The 19,935-nt window shown below is 44.3% G+C and overlaps 1 protein-coding gene across 9 annotated transcripts in view; it reads right to left on the bottom strand.

Moving 5' to 3' along the window:
• Window positions 1–19,935, bottom strand: part of TBL1XR1 (TBL1X/Y related 1) — a 181,158-nt gene that overhangs the window by 62,165 nt on the left and 99,058 nt on the right. For 6 of the 9 annotated variants that reach the window (XM_059731164.1, XM_006274788.4, XM_059731160.1 and 3 more), the window contains one exon: window positions 523–590. The exons of the other annotated variants lie outside the window; for them this stretch is intronic. The gene's annotated coding sequence lies outside the window, so the exon portion shown is untranslated. The remainder of the gene's footprint in view (window positions 1–522; window positions 591–19,935) is intronic. 9 annotated transcript variants of the gene reach the window in all.

The following is a 19,935-nucleotide window of genomic DNA, read 5'->3' on the forward strand; positions in this document are numbered from 1 at the left end:
GGGACCTGGTAAAAGCACAATATGTGTGAGTATATACACCCGCTATATTGCACATTGTAATTTTTTTTTTAACCAGACAAGGCTTTAGCATTTACATGATACAACTGAAGTGAAGCAACTTTTGCATGTAACTTTTAAAAGAAAGCTGACCCATTTGAAGATGACAATGGCTCCGTACTTCCAGAAGACAATACAGTTATTCTGAGTTGTTTTGTCAAAGGTCTATTTAATAGAACATTTCCATATTGTGGTTTAATGCGTTATATCATAACAGCTCTCAAGGAGCCGAATATGGATTTATGCATTAGAAAATAACAGCTCCAAAAGGAGCTGTTAAAGACTTTCAAATAAAATAATACACAGCATAAAAACTCAGCGGCCTGCTAAGATTGATGCCTAACCAATAAAATGAATGCATATAATGTCTGATGCTAATATATACCAAAATATTAGGTCTCCTCTATTTAAAAAAATAAAATAAAATAAAAATATAAATATATATAAATCATTGAGTGTCCTTACCAGAACTACTCTCTGAAACCCCACAAAATTGAGATGTGGCAGCAGTACAGCCCTTGGTATTACACCACCTGTAACACAAACCATATTATGATACTTTCTGTCAATACTAGCTTTAAAAAAAATATGGAAAAGGTATAAGATGCAGCTATTTTTTTCCTACTAGGCTTGTTATTGAAACTATTAAAGCAACAATCACAGTTTCCAACTGATAGCAAAACAAAATGTCACAAACGGCTATAACTTGTTTAAGGGGGTAGGTTGGTTGTTTTTATTAAACAGACACCCCAAGTAAAGTTTCAAATCTATTCTTGTCTCACCGGTTTTGTTCTGTTTTGGTTTGGGTTTTTTTTGTTGGTTTGGGGGTTGTTTTTTTTGGGGGGGGGGCAGGAGGGGGATGGAGGCACTGGCACCAAGTTCAAGATGGACTTTTAGCATGAATGGAAGGTTTTTTTGCCACGCGTGGCTTACTATTCAGGGTGAACGGACAGAATTTCGGGATAATATGAATGATTACACATGATTAACAACTGATACAACAAGTTTACAGTACTACTAACACAATGAATTCAACCTGACCAAGTACTATGCTAATCCAGGTATTCTTTTAAGGTTTTATTTCTGTATATGTTTCTGATTCTGTCTTCTCTTCCCTTCCTTTCCAATTTAACAACATTTTTTTATCCAGGAGTTTCCATAGGATTTTTCTCCCCCTGTATAAAGCTTTCAAGGCTAAAGCTGGCTCCCCACCAAGCAAGAATTTGTTTAGCTTTGTGTTTGCAAACCAGGATTTCTTTTAATCTTACCTAGGCTAGATGGACTTCATTGTGTATGGCTAGCTTCTCTAGTCTATCCAAAAGATTTTACCAGACAAAGATTTCTTAAATTCATCTGATGTACACGACCTATGTATTCCTGAAATTCCTTCAACCACGCGTGCAATTTTACAAAAGACTTTATAAGAGTCCCCCCTGGGACTTCAAAACTCCACAAAGCCTCCATGATTTCGTTAGAAACAAATGCAATGACCCAAATCATGTGTGTGTGTGTGTGTGTTTAACAGAAGGTTTACTGGGTATGTCTGCACATGGTATATGGGTCCCTGCCACAAAGAAACTCATTAGAGAGTGGATTAATATAGGTTCGAATGGAAGGATGGGACAATAGCTGAAGAAAAATGGAGGAGCAGGCTTATGCTTGAGAGGGCAGAGTAACCAGAAGATCAGAAAGAAGTAGAACAAAATTGTGAAATAGAAAAGAAAAAAGAAAACCAAAAAACCCCAAACCCGCAATATAAACAGAATCTGTGTGACGGCGTTGCTTTTTGATGGTTCTGGCCAACATCCAAAGGAGTTAGATAGGTACAACCAAGAAATGCATGGCTAAAAAGTGTAAACTAATTATTTTCTAGACACTAAACTCCATACCCATACAATTAAAAAAAGAAACCTGAGAGAGAAATGTTATAGATAACACTGCAATCCCCTAAAGGTGTTTTCTCTATCTCTCTGTATCAAGGACTCAAACCATGAAAAGCATATGTAAATAAGTGGACATTCAATAATCCCAAATTTCCCTTTTCTAAAAATGAACACACTGACCTCTACAAAAGCTTGTTTATAACATACCTGGTCCAATACTAGTATTTGAATGAGAATTTAACAATGTTGCTTTTAATCCTGAGTGACAAAATATACCATATTTATACTAATGGTCCATGACCATTATCCCAGGTTAGATTCTCCAAGAGACCCAAGGACTGTAATCCTTACCAAGGAACAGGTTTGTCCTGTTTAACTCATTCCTAAACCTCCTAATGGGAGCTGTAAAAAGCTAGTAGCAATCACTCCCTTTTTGTGGAATTCCTCCTGGTTAAAGCTGCAAGTATATTGATTGCATCTTTTAATCTATGGAAGGAAACTAAGGGAAAAGATATGTATTCCACCACAACAGTGCTAAAAGTCCCAAATCTATTTATATGTATTTTTACATCATTTGTTTTTGCATATGGAATTGTTCTTGCACTCAGAGTGCGAAGATGTCTGCAATTTTTATGTCATTTTTAAATAGATAAGTAATGTAATTCACACAATTCACTTCAATGCAGACATGATCTCAGTAGCTAATATTACATGAACCACTGGGGTTGGAAATGAATGCCTTACACATCTTGAAAGCCAAGTACTGAATTTTCAGAGATAAGCACTTTGTCCCTGATCTTTCAACGAGGCCTCTTCAAACGCAGGGCTGGGCCTTTATGTAGGACTCAGAGGCAATGGAACTGAAGACCAAGAAAAGTATAGCAGAAAACACAATGTCATGGTTTTAAGTCAGCCAGGTCTGACCGCTTGCGTAGGTTCCTAGCTGAAATACAGGACCTCCACCTTATCCAGGAGGTGCACAGCCCCACTACGGGAGATGCCTTGCTGGACCTGGTCTTGGCCACTGGGGATGACCTGGTGAGGGGACTGCAGGTACTTGACCACCTGGGTGACAGTGATCATCACCTGCTGGAATTCACCATCCAGCGCAGGGTGTTGAGGGCTTATACCAAGACTAAAGCCCCTGACTTCAGAAGGGCCAACTTCAATGAATTTAGGAGATTAGTGGGGGAAGCACTGAGGGCCCAGAAGGTAGAAGATATGGGAATCTACGAGGGATGGTGGTACCTTAAAGGGACGATCCTCCAGGCTCAGAGTGTGACAGTCCCCAAGAGAAAGAAGGGGGGTAAGAGTGCTCTGAAACCCCCCATGGCTCAGCAAAGGCATCCGAGAATGACTGAGAGCCAAAAGGGAGGCGTACACCCAGTGGAAGAGAGGGGCCATCACCAAGGAGGAATACTCCTCCTTGGCTTTGAGTGTAGGAGGGCCATTAGGAAGGCCAAGGCAGGGGTGGAGCTCAGGCTAGCAACCAGGATTAAGAACATCAAAAAGTCCTTCTTCAAATACACTGGGAGTAAGAAGCGGGCACCGGGTAATGTAGGGCCCCTGTTAGATTCAAATGGCAATCTTGTGGCTACACCAGACGAGAAAGCCGACATTTTTAACAAGTTCTTTGCCTTGGTTTTCTTGGACAGGGACCAGGACAGCTCTCCCACCACAGGTAGGGGCAATCTTGAGGATAGTACTGCCAGGCCTTGGTCTGCACAGAAGTACTTAGGGATCTTCTGGAAGGACTGGATGTTTTTAAATCTGCGGGCCCTGGTGCCCTCCACCCATGGGTGTTGAGAGAGCTGGCGAGGGTCATTGCTGTGCCCTTGGCCCAGCTGTACGAGTGATCGTGGTCCATGGGCCAGGTGCCCGGAAATTAGAAACTAGCTAATGTGGTCCGCATTTATAAGAAAGGGAGAAAGGAGGACCCAGGAAACTATAGACCTATAAGCCTCACATCCGTCTTGGGGAAAATCCTTGAAAAATTATCAAGGATCACATCTGTGAGGGGCCAGCAGGAGAGATCATGACCAGGGGAAACCAACATGGGTTCATCAAAGGCAGGTCCTGTCAGACCAACCTGATGGCCTTTTATGACCAGGTAATTAAATCCCTGGGCGACGGTGTCGCCGTGGATGTAGTCTTTCTGGACTTTAAGAAGGCCTTTGACACTGTCTCTCACCCCATTCTCATTAATAAATTAAGCGGCTGTGGCACTGATGCCTACATAGTTGGATGGGTCAGAAATTGGCTGATGGGGCGCACCCAGAGAGTGGTGGTGGACAGGTCGTACTCAACCTGGCGGGATGTGAATAGTGGGTCCCCCAGGGCTCAGTCCTGGGGCCTACACTGTTCAACATCTTCATCAGCGACTTGGACAAGGGGGTGGAAAACACGTTGTCCAAGTCTGCCCATGACATCAAGATGTGGGGAGAGGTAGGCATGCTCAAAGGGAGAGAGAGGCTGCAATTACATTTAGACAGACTACAGAAGCGGGCGGATGGTAATAGGATGGGATTCAATGTGGATAAGTGCAGGGTGCTGCACCTGGGGAGAAGGAATCCACAGCATACATACAAGCTGGGGAGTTCCCCCCATCAGAGCAGAGGCAGAAAGGGATCTTGGAGTCATTACTGACTCCAAGATGAATATGAGCCGCCAATGCCAGACCGCAGCCAGCAAAGCCAACCGCACCTTGTCGTGCATCCAAAGATGCATCTCAAGCCGGTCCAGAGAGATGATACTCCCCCTCTACGCGACATTGGTCTGGCCTCAATTGGAGTACTGCATCCAGTTCTGGGCACCACACTTTAAGAAGGATGTGGCCTGCCTTGAGAGGGTTCAGAGGAGGGCCACCCACTTGGTTGGAAGGCAACAGGGCAGGCCCTGAGGAGAGGCTGAGGGACCTGAACCTGTTCAGCCTCAGCAAATGGAGACTGAGGGGGGATTTGGTGGCTGCCTACAAACTCGTTAGAGGAGATCAGCAGCAAATAGGAAGGGTCCTATTTCCCCCAGCACCACCTGGGGTGACGAGGAACAATGGCCAGAAGCTGCTGGAGAATAGGATCAGGTTAGAGATCAGGAGGCAATATTTCACTGTTAGGGAGGCTAGGATCTGGAACCAGCTTCCTAGGGAAGTGGTCCTCGCTTCTACCTTGGGTAAATTCAAAAAGAGGTTGGATGAACACCTGTCTGGGGTCATGTGATCCCAGCATGTGCTCCGGCCAGTGGCGGAAGGGTCAGACTAGATGATCTATTTAGGTCCCTTCTGACCCCTAACTACTATGAAACTATGGAAGTTCAGAGACAGACCACTTACATTTTTGGATTTTAAAAGAGCCAGCACGCTAGACATCACTGGTATGCCTACATTTGCAATGTTCTAATGACATAACACGTATTTATGATTACTTTCAAGAGACACTGGACTTCTCAAAATGTCACCAATTCTTCTCTGAAACAGTGCTCAGTAGCTCATGACTGAATTTAAACGATCCAAACCCCAAGCCAAGGTGATCCTAATTTTCTGCTAGATATCATCATATACATTGCATTATGGCTTCCTATGTACCATTCTGCATAAATGAACTGTACAGTATCAGTGCTTAGCTGTGCCGGCTGAATGTGAAGAAAATTAACATTATAAACTCGTTAAATCCAAGCTATAAATTTTAACTACAGGCCAAAGCCCAGCACAGAAAGGTTACCAAAAGGGCAGGTGATGCACCTACTATCTACACAAAGAAAAGAAAACAGGCTGCTATGTTTACACAAGCTACGCTCACTTCCAAAATTTTTCCCAAACCTGGGAGTATTTTACATTCATAATAAAACTATGTTTCAAATGACTAACACATTGTTCACTCTGATGATGCCAAGATAGGAGAAAACAGGGAGGCCTGAAAGCAAAGCAGTGCACCAACACATCCTGAACAGAAGCCAGTTTGAAAAGAATTCCTTTTCTCTCTCTGAATCCCCATACAGCATACATAAAGCACAGTATATGCAGAACAGTAGAAACTCATCATTCAATTAGCCTCTCTCAGTACAACACTAAAGATACTCCAGTTCAACACGTTTGTAAAGAATGGCGGAAGAACAAAGTTACCTTCTAGGTAGGTGCATGTGACTGGCCATGTCCTTCTGTCATTTATATTCACATCTTGAAGGCTAAGTCGGTGGCTTCAATAGTGCTACTCCTAATTTACATTTGTGTAATTAAATCAGAATCTAGAGGTGTTCTGATATATTGGTCCATACCAGATCAGCGCCAATAAAAAGAAAATTGACATTATCGGCAATTGGCTTTTTTTGGCTGGTGTAGCCAATAACGTCACCGATAAATGCTGCGTGCAGCCGCAGCATGCATGTGGCCAGAAGTGCAGCCCGGCAGCTTGTACAGCAGCATCCAGCCACTAAGTCTGTGGGGAGAAAGGGGCATGGGAAGGGAAGGGGGGCAAATCGAGGCCCCCACGGTGAGGAAGGCAGTGGGACTGGGGCAGGTGCTGCAGAGCCAAGCTGTAGTGGGATGGAGCTGTGGGCAGCTCGTCCAGGGGTGCCAGAGATGGGGAAGGAGGATGCTTCCCCGACACTGCACGCACAGCCAGGGGAGGCATGAGGGGCATGTGCCACCAGATTTGTGGGCAGGGTGAGGGCAGGCTGCCTGCTGCAGGCTTGGGGCCAGGGGCTGTGCCGGCCTCTTCCCAGAGGAGGGGCTAGGCCAGGGATGCACTTGGAGTGGGGCAGGCGGCAGTGGTGCTAAGAAGAGTGGCTACGGGGTGGGCTATAGCCACCCCAAAAATCACCACAGCCTCCTCACCCAGCTCTGCCGCCCGCCCTGAGTGTAGCCCCAGCTCAGACCACACCAGAAAGCAGCCAGTGCAGCCCCTGGCCCTGAGCTTGCAGCAAGCAGCCTACCCTCACCCCATGCACAAATCCAGGTGGGGCACATGTGCCCCATGCCTCCCCTGGGGGTGCGCACAGCAGCAGGGAGCTGCCTTCCCTCCCTATCCTCCCACACAAGCTCCCTGCAGCTCCGTTCCCCGCCCCACTCCCTCCCTCACTGTGGGGGCCTCAATCAGCCTCCCCACTTGCCCCTTCTCCCCTACACACTAACCGGCTGGATACTGCTCTCCAAGCTGCTGGATTGCACGCTGGCAATCGTATCAATATCAGCCGATATGGCTGGTTATTAATCGGCCATTGGTGTAGGCCAAAAAACCTTTATCAGTTCATCCCATCAGAATCTATTCTTAACCATTCAAATACTTGTTAAAAATGACTAACTGTCATCTGCTTTATGACTTATGTACATAAGATCCATAAGTAGTGACCTACTAAAATTGCAATTTTGTGGATTTCATGGAAAGCGTGAAACCCAGCATTGCCCTGGGGGCGGGAATCAATTTTTGATTTCCTGGGGAAAAAGGCGCTGCCAATGCAAGGGGAAGCCCAGGATGGCTGCCACTCCTGGCCCATGCCACTGATTGGCTGAGAGGGCTACCTGTGGCCCCACCCCTCTCTTCCAATTGGCAGCAAGGGACAGGGCTGCATGACAGAAAGCCCTCACAACCAATCAGCAGTGAGGAGCAGGGCCACCAGGCCCCTCAGCTAGAGGTGTGTATGGGGGTAGGCGGGCACTTTAATCAGTCCACAAAAAGGCAGCCAGCTCCAAAATCTCCCCATGAAATCAGCTGGTCTCCTCCTCAAGTTGGGTAGATTCCTATCTGTAAATCGATTGTTTTAAAACACAGAATTAAAGTAGCTGAGCCTACATCTTTCCAGTTGTCTGTTGTTTCTGCAATCTAGAGGTTAAATTCTTTGATCAGCTGCAGTCTCTACTTTGGCATGTTATACAGAGCCACACACAACTGTTGCCACACAGAGGGTCCTACCCATTTTTTCCCTTTGAAGTTACTACCTTCCAAAAAGGGGGAAGAGCTTTGCATATTAAGTCCAGTCTTGAGGACAGAAAAACAACTTGGTCTATTTACCAGATCCTTGTAAGAAAAAACTTTGTTGTTTTTCATTCTGGTGTCCAAATTACTTGTATTATAACACATTTTCATACGTTTACAAAGTAGGTAAAACCAACGCAGTAGCAAACATGCATACATATCTGTCAGCCCTGCACAAGGCAAGGTAGATATGCACCTTTATACACTAACAAAATGTTATATATAGAGAGAGAACACAAGCTTTCATGAACCCAAGTTCATTTCATCAGATGCTGTGAAAGGTCAAGCAGAAAGCAGAGTATAAGGACGAGAGAAATCAGACCACAAAAGACAAGGAAGGAGAGAGGGTGCAAGAGAGGGAGGGGATGAGGCAGTGTTAAAAGAAGAAAGCAAATGAGCAATAAATCTAGGAACAACAAGCTACTTGAATAATACAACACAAAAATGCATACTTGAATAAGGGTAAAGATGGTGCCAAACTTCATGGACACACTTGTTCCCAGGGGGACTTACTCTTCATCACACAAGTTCAGGCCCCAAACCTTTGCAAAGGCAGTAGTAGCAAGGCTATTCATTCTTTGCTGCAAGTTGTTCTTTATATACCATATTTATTTCAGTCCAAGAAGAGGTCCCCCCCCCCGCCACTGCTTCAGTGTAGGGAAAAGGGCCCCTTATCTTAGATCCGAGTCATTGTCAGTAATCCCTCACAATTGAGGATGATCAGGATCTGAGTACAAGATGGGAAGCAGGTAGCTGTCACAGCTCCAGCTCTAGCTCCCACCCAGCCTTGGGGCAGGAGACAACTGTCCCTAGTCACCTCTGCCCTCCCACAGCTGCCACTGCTGCTTACCCTCAGTTGGGGATGTAGTCCCTGCTTGCCCCAGCAGCAGCATTGACAGTGGTGGCAGTCCCAGCTCCAGCTCCAATCTAGGACTGCCCCTGCCTCTGCTGCAACCACTGCAGCCTGGCCAGCTGGGGGCCTGGAGCCCCAGTGGAAGATAAGCAGTGGTGGTGAAGGCAGGCTGTCGGGGGGAAGATGGGAGCAAAAGCATAGAGGGGGAAGCAGCGGGGGGGGAAAGAGAGGCACAAGCACTTGAGGGGGGCAGGGTAGGCAGCGGGGGTGGGGGGCAAGTGCCAAAGGGGGATGCAGGCAGCAAGGGGGCAAGTGTGGAGGAAGGCAGGTGGCAGGGGGCTCAGGCCACTTGCTCCCCCACACCTATCCCCCTGCTGCTGCTTTCCCTGCTGAAGCAATTTGGGGGGGGGGGGGGGCGGCACAAATTTTAAGATGACTCCGCAATAATTAGATTCTCTACATGGTAAAATGTGTAAACATGGTATATTTTTCCATGTAGAACATCCAACAACAGGAGGGGAGGGGGTCATCTTAAATTCAAAGTTATCTTGGATTTGAATAAATATGGTAAGTTCCTGTAAATAAAGTTTTGTTTCCACATCAGAAGGCCCTTCAAAATATTAGCAGGGGCTCATCAGCTGCTTCAGGCACAAACTAAAGTGTTCAGTTAATAGCTATGGCTGTGAGAGGGTTAACACAGGAGTCTGTCATCTTGGCAACTGCAAGGCATGTATGGTGTCACCAGGCTTACTCAAAAAATCTTCCCCTTCCTGGTTAATATATGCAACCCAATTTTATTTATTGGGGAGGGGGGGGTAATATGGAAGCGGGGAAGTGGCGGGGCTGACTGTGAGAAAATGCAGGGTATTTATCCTGGAAAAACTTGAATTCTCCCTGATTGTAAAGCCATATATTTTCTAGTGCTCATTAACACCAAAAGTCTGAATCCTCCAAAGACCTACATACACATATAAATTCAGACTAACTAGTTGTTCCACTGACTTCTGTGTCTGAAGTTAACTATATGAATACATGAATGTATACGAATTCACAGCATCAAGGCCAAAAGTTAATGTTTAGATGACATATGCAGCGAGACAGAGTTAACGCCCCTGGAATTTCAGAATTTCACTCAATGTATTTAATCTGACAATTATACCTTGCATTTTATGCATTTTAAAGAGGTGCTTTTTGGTGGGGATTTTTTTGGTGTATTTTTTTTAAAGGAAAAAACTGGCAAGCAGAAAACGTCTGGTCAGGGAAGAGTTAAACATGGGGAAAACATTCACATTCTTTGACTTCAAACTTCGGGCTCAACCCAGAAAATTTAGGGGGAAAAAGATAAATCTTCACAACTTAAAAAGCAAGGCTGTGACAAACTGGTCAGCAGCTTTAACTGCAATGGATGTTAGGAAAGCGCCCACTGTAAGGATTTGTGGACTGAGAGTCATAAAATATTTTGACTCTAGTGTTTAATGTACCCAGACATTTTAAAAAGTAAACAAAGAAGGAAACATGTATTACTTACAAGCTTCAAAATTAATTATGAAGCAGCTTTGTCATTACAGAACTATTAATGCGCTCGGTGTGGTAAACGGCAAAGGGAAATACGCTGCTTTTAGTTTTGTGCAGAACACACACAGACGGTCTTTTTAAAAATTTAGCTGCTGACGCTTTCCTCCTCCTTGTTGTGGCAAGCAATATACATTTGTAGCGGGATTCCATATTAAATTATGCCATGCAGGATTAACCTGCCGGTAGGGCGCGGTGCTTGATCAGCATGAAGTCTTTCACCCTTATTAGAGAAGCAGCACCTCGCTGCAGTGATGAACAACCATGGAGTTTCCCCTGTGCGTTCCTCTAACATCATCTCCCTTCAGCTAGCAGAAGCAATCTTTTGATACATTTTGTTGCAGAAAAGATGTTGCTTCCACAATATAATTAAGAAGTACTGTTAAAATCTAAACTGGACCATTTTCGTCTTCGCAATTACAGTGTTGTTTGTACTGCTGTCAAGATGTGCCAGCAACCCCACAAATTCTTCTCTTCTTCCAGGGACTATAACTCATGCACACATTTACTTCTAATAGAAGTCTGACTATAAAAAGTATAGCATCAAAGTGCTTGAAACGTACGTGCTTCCTTAAAATTGGAAAACCAACTGTTAATTAAAAATGAGATATTTGCCATGTTAGCGTCTGGTTAAAAACAATAGCTAGTAATACAAGTATTTCTGTTTCCATAAGCACTGGTGTTCAAGCAAAAATGTAAATTCTGCTCCCAAAACAATTAGTGATGCCTAGCTAAATAATTAGTCTCTGTAATGGGAAACATTTAATTTTTATTTTTTAAGAAGAAAACATGACTTTTCTTCAAAGCACAGTAACATCTGAAGTTACTTTTTCTTTCATGAAAATCATAACCATGACAAACAATAACCCCAGATAGATGCAGGACAAGACTAAGAAAAAGGAAACCAGCATAAATTCGAATTCAACAAAAATAGAGGCTTCTCTCCTGCATCGATATACCTGTGGGCACCGAGGTGTACAGCGAGCTCAGTCAGTGCAAGAGCAGGACATTATTTTTAGTCTTTTCTGCAGGACCGGCATAATTTCTGGTCCACTTCTTCCTCTATTTGTATGAAAACAAGAACTTTATCAAGGGGATATTTGATCTGCTTGCTGCAACTTACTCCTTTCAGGATGCTCTAATCCTCTGTTTCTAAAAGCAGTCAGCCAATTGCAAGGTCACTAGCACAGAAACAGAAATTCAAATAAGGACTCCATTTATTTATAAAAATAAATTAAAAAGCCCACTCATACTTCCAGTTTTTCCCTATAAATATCCAACCACACCTCCCAAGAAAATCTAGAAGAGGGAGCTTACAGAAAAGCTATACATGTAAGCAGAAAAAAAACTCTCTTAATAGCTTCTCAGAATTTTCCCATGAGATACAGTGGGTCTTTAAAAATGTATTTTTAGTTAGCCTATATCTTACTGTTTGCCTACATGTGCGGGTTTTCATTTGATTATATAATCCAGAGACAAACAAACAGCATAACCAAACACAACACTAGGAGATCATTTTATAACAAAACAGTTTTTAACATAGGAAAAATCTGAGGTTTGTACTGTGCTTTGAACATATAGCATGATACACTGGGATAACAGTGACTGTCACAATATTACAGAAATTGTACTTCCTTGATAATGGAACACACAGGACTTCTAGTCTGCAGGTATACATTTCTGATCACAACCATGGATTCCTAAAACATTTAAGCAGGGTTTGAATTACAATTTGACCCTTGGAGTGGTCTGCAAAAAAAAAACTGGGCTGCCCACCATGATGCCCTAATAAAATGAGACCTCTCCCCCGCCAGGTTATGATTTTCAAATCTCACAGGGAAGCTCAGCTCTTCACCCCCCACTCCCCCTCTGAGCTCCCCCATAATTCAAACCCTGCATTTAAGGCTCCAATTCTACAAAGATTTTGGTATGTGCTTACTTTTAAGCATGCGAGTTCTCCCATTGATTCCACTAAATCTATTCACATTCTTCAAGTTAAAAGCATGCATAAATGTTGGCAGGATTAGAGGATAGGATAGCTGCAATAATGGCCAATTTTTACATCTAAATATAATGAAGTCAATTATAGCATTGGGAAAAAATGTCCCAACTTACAGCTAACTGAATGATTTTCTTATATGCCTTGTGCCAGATAAAAAAAAAAAAAAAAAAAAAGAGATGAGGATTAAGAAGCTACACAAATCATAGTTTCAGAAATACTGTATTTACTTGAAAACCAAGACAAGGGTTTTTTTCCCCTCCTTCCAACATGAGGAAACAAGACCCTCATCCTGGATTTGAGTATGGGGGGGGGGGGGGGGGGGGGGGGGGGAGGCAGGCAGGTGGCTACTGTGCTTCTGACTATGACCCCTGCCTCCCATAGCCTCTGCCCTGCCTTCTCTTGCCCCCTACTACTTACTGTCAGGTGAGGCTCAGGCTCCATTCCCTCCCAGGACGTGGCACACATGAAAGCTCTTGGCCCTGCCCAGCCACAAAGAAGCAACAGAGGCAGCTCTGGCCCCAGACATTGCTACACAGCCTGGCAGGGGCCATGTGCTCCATACCTGGAAGGAAATGGAGCCACAGCAGCTCCTGACAGTAAACAGCAGGGGGAGAGGGGGCAAAGGCTGCGGAGAGGCAAGCAACAGGCATTAGTGGGAGGACAGGTGGTGGAAAGCAGGCTGCAGCAGGGGGGCAGGCAGTGGTTGGGGCAGAAGGCAAGAGGGCCACTTGCCCCCCAGCCACCCACCCACCCCCCTACTTCTGCTTTCCCTGCTGCAGCAGTGGAAGGGACAAATTTAGGACAGCCCTCTGATAATTAGATTTTTTACACAGAAAATTGTAACAAATTTATATATTTTTCATATAAAGAATTTAATTATTGGGGGATTGTCTTGAATTCAAAGTCATGTGCGATTTGGGTAAATAGAGTATTATGTTTTTTAAGTATGATAAGACTACTGAATATCACTCGTTGGCAAAACAGCTTCCACTAGTATTTGAAACTCTATTATATGTGAGATCTTTGCCTATAAAACATTAATGCCATGTTTTGACTATCCTACGGCAATGCTCAAAGTTAACAGCTCATCTTCCCCTATGCCGGCACTTCCACACTATATCCTTTACGTTGTCCTATATACGACTAGGGTATTCCTTTAAATACTTTGAGAGCTCTCTAATGATGCTCACTCCAGTCTGTGTTTGAGAAACTCCTCTGATCTATGGAAACCAGAAGTGTGTACATATAGGCAAATTTAGGAGGTTGTGTACCTGAATCCTACTGTGCTTTGTAGTTCTTGAATATTACATTTATAGGATAAAGAGAAAATAAGGCATTAAGAAAGTCATCCAAGCATTAAAAAAATGTCTTTATTACCTACTGCCTAATCTGCACTGGACAAAGAAGATTGGATTTTCCAAATTACTGACACTGGCTTGGTGGCCTTCTATGGCCAGGTTACAAAATCCTTAGACGCAAGGGTAGCAGTGGACATAGTCTTTCTGGACTTTAAGGCGGCCTTCTACATGGTTTCTCACCCCGTTTTCATTTAAAAAACTAGGGGACTGTGGCATCAACACCTACACAGTCAAATGGGTCACAAACTGGCTGCAGGGCTGCACCCAGAGAGTGGTGGTGGACGAGTCCTATTAGACCTGGATGGATGTGGGCAGTAGGATCCCACAGGGCTCGGTCCTTGGGCCTGCACTGTTCAACATCTTCATCAGCGACTTAGACGAGGGGGTAAAAAGCACCCTGTTCAAATTTGCAGATGACACGAAGTTGTGCGGGGGGAAGTGGGCACGCTAGAAGGGAGGAATAGGCTGCAATCGGACCTGGACAGGTTACAGGGGTGGGTGGATGAGAACAGGATGGGTTTCATCACTGACAAGTGCAAGGTGCTGCACCTGGGGAGGAAGAACCAGCAGCAGACCTACAGGCTGGGGAACTCCCTTCTCATCAGTGCAGAGGCAGAAAAAGATATAGGAGTCGTTACTGATGCCAAAATGAAGATGGGCCGACAGTGTGGGGACGCAGTCAGGAAGGCCAACTGCACCTTGTCATGCATCCACAGATGCATCTCAAGCAGGTCCAAGGAGGTGATCCTCCCCCTCTATGCAACACTGGTCAGACTGCAGTTGGAGTACTGCATCTAGTTCTGGGCACCGCACTTCAGGAGGGATGTGGACAACTTGGAGCAGGTCCAGAGGAGGGCCACCTGCATGGTCAGAGGTCACCAGGGCAGGCTCTACAGGGAGAGGCTACAGGACCTGAACCTGTTTGTTCAGTCTCCACAAAAGAAGGCTGAGAGGGGATCTAATAGCCATTTACAAACTGGTCAGGGGGGACCAGCAGGCATTGGGGGAGTCCGTGTTCCCCCAAGCACTACCAGAAGTGACTAGAAATAATGGCCAGAAGCTGGCAGAGGGTAGATTCAGACTAGACATCAGGAGGCACTACTTCACAGTCAGGGCAGCTAGGATCTGAAACCATCTTCCAAGAGAAGTGGTGCTGGCTCCTACCCTGGGGGTCTTTAAGAGGAGGCTGGATGAACACCTTGCTGGGGTCATCTGACCCCAGTAGTCTTTCCTGCGATGGCAGGGGGTCTGATGATCTGCTCAGGCCCTTCCGACCCTACAAACTATGAAACTATGGCCTAACTGCTCCTCACTGTACAAAAATTTTAAATAACTTCAATGGGCATTTCTGAAAAAAAAAAAAAAATCAACATTTCTGAAAATCTCACACATGTGATGAAAAAGGAAAAGCATTTCTTCAGTAAAGTATTAATGTTCAAATTCTGACTCCCATCTCTAGGCCCTTGACAAAATACATTTGCTGGGAGCGGTTCTAGGGGTTGACATGCACCTCTTTTTTGCATAACATTTTCATGTGTATTCTCATTGTGTACGTAAAGTTCGGACTCTATTTTATGTATGTGAAGTTTAAGGTTAATTGGTCAGGCTCTTTGGGGGACAGGATACCTTTTTCCCCCCACTTTTGAAAATTGTTCCAACTCTTTTGCCTAATCATGATTCAAAACTACCTAGGCTAAAGCTTTCAGCTTTCATATGCAGATCTTCAGTAAGAAGTTGCATTTAGGACTGCCAGGGCTGCTTTGGTTTGTTTATTTTTTAAACAAAACTAGAGTGTAAAAGTGTTTAGTTTAAAGGCTGTTTCTACATGTATTGCAACTTTCATGACTGGTCTTGCAAATGCTTCACATACTCATTAAAAAAAAAATCTACTGAGTCTGCATGCCTGTTTGCTCCAACAGCAGCCTTCAAAATGTGAACTGATCAAAAGGACTATAATGTTTGTCTCAGTTATTTTCCAAGAAAAGTCACCAATTTTTCCAGGGTGAAATTTAGGAATAATCAGGTTCTTCCCTTATTTTCTACATATATACACTTGCCCACTTGTCTCTAAAGTCCTCACTTCAAATTATTTTTCACACCAGCAGCTACCATTGCTATCACCATCCCATAGGAAAAGGTCATGCATTTCCTGAGCTCTTGCCCCTGTACAGGATTTTGTAAAGGGTGAGAGACGGCATAGGAGCAGACTGGCACTGCAGGGTTGACTGCACCCCCCCTCCCAGCTCCTTACCACCACTTGGAACAGGCAGACAACACCATGGGAACAGCAGCCAGGGACTTTTTAAAGTCCCCAAATCAAGTAAGAATCCCCACCAGCCCTCAGTACCCCTTCCTCTCCCTTCCATAATCATTCATGAGCACCTCCCCCTCCCCTTTCATTCCCCTGCTTGCTGCTGCTGCTGTCACCATCTGCCCTGTGGGCAGGGGGAGCTCCAGAGCCACTCTAACCTTGCCTGCTCCAACTGGGCTGCTCAGGGACCTGGACTCAGCCAGGGACAACAGCAGCAGCAACAGCAGGCAGGCTCCCCCGTCCTTTGGCCTGCTCCCAGGATGGCATGGAACACCCGGGGGTGAGGAAGCCAGCTTGCTGCCACTGTCCCAGGCTGAGCCCAGTTCCCTGCCCAGCCTAGTAAGAGTGGGGCAGGGTGGCTATGGAGTTCACCCACCTCCAGGGCAGCCACAGGTAGCAGGAACAGCAGCGGTGGCAGACGGGGGAAGGTAGAAATGGGAGGGGAATGGAGGAGGCATGCCACTGAACACAGAAGGGAAAGGGGCAGAGACTTAAAAAGTGTCCCCAGCTGTTGCTCCTGCAGCATGGTCTGAAAGAGGGTGCAACTGCAACTCCCCTGGATCCACAGCTGCCCTTGCCTTAGATATAGATGGTTAGGTTTAGCAGGTGGCTCGGCAGCACCTAGCATTCCTTCCCATGTACTTAAGCTACCCACTTCTCTCCGGGGTGATGGAGTCAAGACAATAAGGCCCCTGACACATTACATTTAAAGACATGGTTAACACTGAACCCTGAACAGCAACCAACTACACAGGCAACTCAACTTAAGACATGATAATGCAGCAAATGAGCCACAAAGTTATTCCATGCACTGGGAGCTATAAAACCATGTGTGCCACCCAGCTGGGCCACACACAGGGTTTATATAGCTCTCAGTACATGATGAGCTCAGCATCAGAGTGCCACAGCCCAATGCTGGTCTCCCTGTATACCAAGACCTGTCAAAATCCTGCACGACTCTCAGCTGGGCAGCACATGTGGGTTTATAGCTCTCAGTGCATAAGGAGCCTGGTCCCAGGCTGCTGCAGCTCAATACCAGGCTCCCCATGAAGCAAGCAGATTGTTGGGTGGAGCTAGGGACCAGTTTGGTTCCCATCCCCAATACAAAAATGAAGATTGGTTTCATTTTGCTGGCGCAGGAAAACCATGGGCTCCCCCTACACCAGCAAGCAAGGTGTGTTTGGGATCTAATCCCTGATCCCAATATTGTGTGGCCTGTTATGAACGTGTGGGATGGCAGGATGTGCAATTGTTGGGATCAAAGATTAGATCCCATAACATCTTAAAATGAACATCTGTTGGGACCTAAAAGTGAAAGGGCACTGAGAGTACCCACTGCAGGCATTCCTGGACAGCAATGGGGTAGACAGTATGTCAATGAAAGAGATGCCCAAGTTCACATCCAGCTCTCTTTTCCTGCAGGAGTTTCAAGTCTCATCTGAGCAGCAGCAAAGAATGGCTGCCCTCAGCACTGGCATCCTTGCCAGGAGTCAGAGCAGGAGACTGTTCAGGCTTTGTTAAAGATGGGAGGAGGAGGAGGCAGGACCTTTGCACACAAACCTGCCCTGGAAAGCACAGGAGTTGGGATGGATGCTTAGCAGCCTCTTAGTGCATCTAAAACACAAGGCTGAAGACCTCCTATGACCTGCCTATGACCTCCTTTTCCATGCATTTTTGCTCAGGTCAGTCAATGTGATGACACCATGCAACCACATATCTCCAGGTCAACATATGGCCTGCATTTTACACCAGCAGCTCATCAGCCACAGGCTGTTCACCAACCACTGACAAAATAAGAGGTTCACGTTCCATTATGGGGGGCAGATGACATGAATGGGTTTCTTGTGCCTTGACACTACCAAATAAATAATATAACTGGAGTCTAACATAGATGAGAAGTATCAGACAGCTGAAGAATATATTACTGTAATACAGAGAGCTGTTAGAACAGACTTAATTTTTATTAGACGTTTAGCCAAGGTCTAGAACCCCTAACTGGAGATGACTGAGAACACGGAGGCACAGATTATGGCTGCTGTTGGAATGCTTTGAGTTACTGCATGTTAGGCTGATCACATTTGTTTTAATACAGCCTCCTATTAAAACAGCAGTCAGCCTCTTTTCCAAGCTGCAAGAAGGAAAAATTGGCTTGGGTATGAAGCCCAATCTAACCACCACTGCTGCTGCAGCTTTTCCCTGCTGCCACTTCTCAGTAACCCTCAGCTCCCACGCGGTTGTAGGTTCTTGCTACCTGGCACAGCTCCTTACTACCTGACCCAGCACAGGTGAAGTCCCCTGACACCCAAATGCCATGAAGGCCTCCAGTTCTGCAGGATGGATTCAGCTGTACATTCCTGGCCTCTGTATTAAAACAGTGCCAGAGGGAAACTTGCATTATTGGACCCTCCATCCCCTATAGAATTAGGCGTAGCCATGAAGATTTATTAAACATACCAGGTTGCCACACTAATCATTTTTCTTTGGGGACCCAAGTTAAATTCCTGACATGGGTCTCAAGTGAAAATAAAGCGGGTCTCCATTTGTTAATAAATTATACAAAAAAAACCCCCAGTACATGGTTTGCTAAATTGGCACAAGAGATTCACAATGACTGTAATAGCAATGGAGTTTCAAGTGAGAACACAAATGACTTGACAAAGTTGTAAAGGATACTAAGCCAAAATCAAGCCAGCTATATCAGTGACTTGCCTTCAAAACATAGCACAATCAATTCACAAATTAAACAAGACAATTAAAAGTAGGCTTGTGGACACTCATTGTCTTCTCATCTAATTATGAAAAGGACTTTTGACAATGAAAAATAGCCTCATTCCTCTTCATTTTTAACTAAGCAGAAACAATACAGTTGCATATTATTTAACAATTGAACTTATCACAAGAAACTAACAGTAAAAATCTAGACAAACAGAAAATTCATTAAATTAATTTATATAATTGGAGTCCTGTCAAAATCTGACTGCATATGCTACCACTTTCAAAGTGGTATATGCTACCACTTTCAAAGCACACCCACAGTTGGTTATGAAACCTTAAAGACAATAAAGCAAAACATGGTTTCAATTTATCTGCAAAATGCATATGAATTTGTTGGAAAGTGTGTCTTTTAACTTCAATGTATGGACACGACTAACTATTTGGCTACCTGGAAACTTTTCTCTCTCTCTACATAAAACCATCAGATTCAATCCTAAAAAAAACTGTAAGACAAGCACATACCAAAGTATTGCAGAACAAAATTAAAGGACTCCAAAGGAAAAATGATGATAAATTCATGGAGATGGAAGCAACTCTGAAAATTAAGAAGCAAAACACAATACCTATTTATTTCAGATAGAATCAGCCATCCAAAAAAATCTCCGACAGGATTCCTTAAAGCCCGTAAGTACAAGCTAGGTCCACAACAATTTATTTTCTATCACCCATTTCACTCCCTTGAAATCTATTTACTGATTTTTTTTCCTCTGCCCTAAAATCTTTGGAAGAAATTGTGCAAATTTCCTGAACTTTTCAATTGCAAGTGGTTTGGTAGCCCTTAAAATGCAAGAACTTTGTACATGAGGCAGTGATTAATACTGGCATTTGATTCATGCTTTTGTTTCATTACCCATATTGGCAAACTGATAATTCTCAAACATACTTCAACGGTTGTGGCTGGCTATTTTAGTTCATCGACAGATATGTTTTTCCTTTTGGTAGAAGTAATTAGCAAATAAATATAGCAAATGTAATTTGGATTTCCTAGAAAACCAGTTCTCTTCCAAAGCATAGAGCATGTATTAACACACCAGAAGAAAATTGAGAGAATTTGTAAATTAATTTTATTAGACAATATGAAATAATGCCAAGATCCTGAAAAGATTTACACACATCCTTAACTTTATGCCTAGTGAGTCATTCCATTGAAATCAATAG

This window comes from Alligator mississippiensis, chromosome 7, assembly GCF_030867095.1.
Source record: "Alligator mississippiensis isolate rAllMis1 chromosome 7, rAllMis1, whole genome shotgun sequence".
Taxonomy (NCBI): domain Eukaryota; kingdom Metazoa; phylum Chordata; order Crocodylia; family Alligatoridae; genus Alligator; species Alligator mississippiensis.